This window comes from Teleopsis dalmanni, chromosome 2 (assembly GCF_002237135.1).
Source record: "Teleopsis dalmanni isolate 2A chromosome 2, ASM223713v2, whole genome shotgun sequence".
Lineage (NCBI taxonomy): Eukaryota > Metazoa > Arthropoda > Insecta > Diptera > Diopsidae > Teleopsis > Teleopsis dalmanni.
In genome coordinates, this window is record NC_051847.1 from 206,813,048 (window position 1) to 206,817,313 (window position 4,266).

The following is a 4,266-nucleotide window of genomic DNA, read 5'->3' on the forward strand; positions in this document are numbered from 1 at the left end:
TAGGATAAACGCTCAACAATTTATCAGCTAATTTAAGCCAATTGTGTGAAATTGAACGAAATATTCATTTGCAACACATAAATACTTTAATGCTCTTTGAGTTACCGATAAATTAATTAATTACAACTTAGACTATAGATAAAGTATATAAAATATAGCGGATAAAGATTAAATGGGAAATTAATGGTAAATTTAGAAAAAAATATACTAAAGTGCAATTACATGACTGTGTTTAATGCGCTTATCTAAGTCTCAAATCAAGTCACAGGACTTCAATAACTACTTCCCTGACCTATTACTTTTGGGTATGACTAATACATCTTCTTCTTCTTAGTTTCTTTATCTCCTTGTGGAGCATAGTGCCTCTGAATAATACATAGTAATTGAAAAAAATAACATAAGACCTTGAATAAAATGTATGGGGCTATATAAAAAATAGGTAACTCGCTTTAAATAAACTATAACGGCGAATTAGAAATACAAACAAAAAAGATCCAAATCATTAGAAGTTGCATCAAACCCTAACACTTAAGATGGCTTCTGTCAGTGTACTTATCGTGGAAAGTAGAAATGACAAACTAGAAATAATTGCTTGATAAAGTTTACAGCGATTAAAAAGAAGAAGGGCCAAGTGGAAAAAAATAATGGAAAAAGTGGTATATGAACGCGGTGGTCTAGAGTGATATGTGTATTAAGAGGAAATAAATGTTAACACAGGATCTATCAAATACAAATACAAGGTGGGACACTTTAACTGTCAACCTTTTCAGCTTTTTTCTATTGAGGACGAACTGGCTTTTACTCTGGCGGTTAGTGTAGGTTAGGTTGATGTTGTGTATTTAAATAACTGTCACCATTTCCAATCGGAGTTGTGTCCGAATCTCGCTGTCTGACTGACATGCGAGTAGTCCAGAGATCGTATGTCATCACCAATTTTTCTATTTTTCTAAGCACATCACACAGTGGAATTTGTTTTAAATTATTGGCCTCCTTATTCTTATTTCAGAACTTCTTCTAGCGATCTAGACTCTTAATATGTTTGCTTTAATATTTGTATATCCAGGAACGCAGCAGGGAGAGGCCAGCGAGAAAGATAATCGTTGTTCATTACTGTGGTTTAACATTTTCTAACAGTCTTCGATTTCAGATATTATAGATTGGCTTGATATTATGACTCCCTGACTATCTTCAGCGTTAGTGATATTTGGAGAACGCACTGTACTCTCTTATATTAGCTTGTATCAGTCTGATTGCTTTTTTGATTGCATATACCTCGACGTGAAATACGCCGGAGTTATTAAGGACTCGATAAGAGCATTGTTTCTGCATATCCCCCAAAAAATAATTTTACACTTATGTAAATGATACCTCTAAAGTAATCGGCCAAAGAACTATATTACCTGATTCTTTTAATAGGGGAAGGAATGAAATAGTCTGATGGTTAATTGATATGTTGCTTTAATAGAGATTTCTTTTAGGAGGAATCTACTTTTTTATTAGAGAGTTTGTGTTAGACCACACAAGGTTTTCAAAAAATTCAAAACCTTGATTAAACAAAATTAATGTAGTAATAATTATTTGAATTTATTTAATAAAATATTGATTTCTTTAACTAAATTTGTTGTGATTTTCTTAAATTTTTAACTATTTTTAATTATGCTCACATTAACTGAAATCATAACTCTTTAAATGATGTCTTTAATGTCTCACAAATTAATGCTTGTCTAATGAATTATATCCTTTGCCCAGAGAACGTCTGATTGTGCCCAAAGCCATGAATTTATCAAAAGGTTTGTCATTTTAATCGCAATCCTAATATTCGGCGTTTTGTTTTTTTGTTGGAGAAAAAATATTTTGTGCTAATTTTGTCTTCTTGTTGTCATTTTTTTGTAGTATTAATTCGATTTTCTTATCCTTGACACGCTCCGATAATTAACTTGAAAGAAAATCACATGACTTATCTTAATTTCTTGAAACGGAAGGAAAAGGGGGATACGTATATATGAAAAAAATGGTTATACAAAAATAGCTTAATTAAGAGAAAATTATAAAGCAAAACAAACATACATGATAGGAACGTACATAATTACAGATAAAGGTGAACGAGGTTAGCTTGCAAAGTACGTGCATACAGCGAATGATAAATAAAAATCACAAATCTGCACCTGATAGGTTAAACACGATTAAATTACAAATAAAAATTAGAAACAGAAAGGAAAAAAATCGAAAATTTATGTTTGATTGCAGAGGAAAAAATGTATGAAATATATTTTCTGTATATATGTGTTATAGGTATGTACTCTATATATATTTTTTCATCATTTCGCAGTGAACTTAAAGTGAAAGTACATAAACTTACTGTATTTGATGAGCTCGAAATGTTAAATAAAATTCAGTTTCGGTTGTCTAAATCTGCGACTTCAAACAAAAATGTTAATTACCTAACGCAGCAATCATTCATTGTAGCGCCTCAGGGCCAGAAGGACTAGCTATTAAACAGGAAAGCTTAACTAAAATCAACCGACATGACCACAAAGTGTATTTATTTCCAAGAAGTCTGAGGCGAAAAGATACAAAAAATGTAGAAATACATATTTAATCTGTGTTATCGGTATACGTATACATCTATGTATATATATGTGAGTAGATATGGGTAGGGAAGGAGAGTGCAAAACCCTATCAGCATTAAAATTACCATTATGGATGCGTTGTGAGTTGCGCGATGTTCCTTTATTTCCTTTTGTTCCAAATATAAATCCCGATGTGATTAATTACAGCAATTGACAGCAAACGCACCAGAAGCAGCGAAGAGTAAGAATTTGCAACGACAGGAAAATAAATCGATTTTGCGTTTTCTTATTAAAATAAAGAAATAATAAGGCACAAAAAAAAACGAAAATAAAATTGTATAAAATACAATTGAAAAAAATGAAAAAACCATGTTATAGGATATAAAGAAAAACAACACAAACACAAATGAAAACAAAAATAAAAATCCATTATCCTTGTTGAATATAAAAGAAGTTGTAGCATTGTCAGGACGAGTATTTGTACAATAAGCGTGCGAAATGAAATTAAATATTTTTATCTCGTACTGGCAATGGCAGCGAATCAAGCGCATCAACAAAATAAAATTAGCCGGAAGCGAATCAAACCGACATTTAAGGTACTCTACTTCATTGCTTCAGTGATGTTGATTTTAGCGTGTTAATAATAGAGCAATAACTATATGAGGATATGCATTTCTGACCTTTAAATTTAAAAGAGTAGCTCCCAGTGAATTTTCACCACTCCTACCAAACTATATTTATCTGTGTTCTTGATGATATATCCAGAAAAAAATCTCAACAATACTTATTGTATAGCTTTAAAAATAGAACTTATTTTATCATATTCTCCCATAGTTACTATATTTAACTTATGTTGTTAAAGTAAGTCAATTTATCTATAGTCTTAGCTATGTTTAAGTAGTGGTAATTATGTGGTTAATATAGAATTCGCTGTAAGGAAAAGCAATGAAATACTTGAACAAGTTTTATGGCAGGATATACTAGATATACAAAATCAATGAAAACTTATTCAGAATAAATTTATTTCCATAGAACATAGAGGTTCAAGGCTAGAAACTATAGACTCTTTACTGTCTTTTATTAAAGAAATCGGACTTGGACTAGCGCTCTAATTCGATTAAGGTACACAATAGATCTTTCTGGTCGCAGTGTACCAACTTTTTTTCTTAGTAATAGGTTAGGTGCAAGCGGAACAATAGCTGATAGTCCCCTAAAATTTCAATACTACCCCAAATCTCTCAAATAACATCATACATAATGTACTACATTTACTAAATCTGATGTAAATGCTTAAATAATGAAAATAATTGTTACTTTCTATATTCCACACACAAATTAATGTCGCAATATCCATAGTTATTAGTAATCATGCCTTAGACTAAATAATTTTAACTGCATAAAAACGATTCTATTTGATGCATTTGAAAGCCACACATCTAAAAAGATATATTTTCATATAACAATACGATTAATATAATATAATATATATGATATAATATATAATATAATAATATATGAATTTAATATAACAGTAACTATAAATTAAATAAGTACCGCTAAAGGTTACTTAAATACAAATACATTTAAAGCATTAAAATGAAATTTAAATTATTAATTGAGATATAGCATACCACTAGAGAAGAAAATATTTTTAAAGAATAAACATGGCCCTATAAAAATATATACAGAAGTCGCT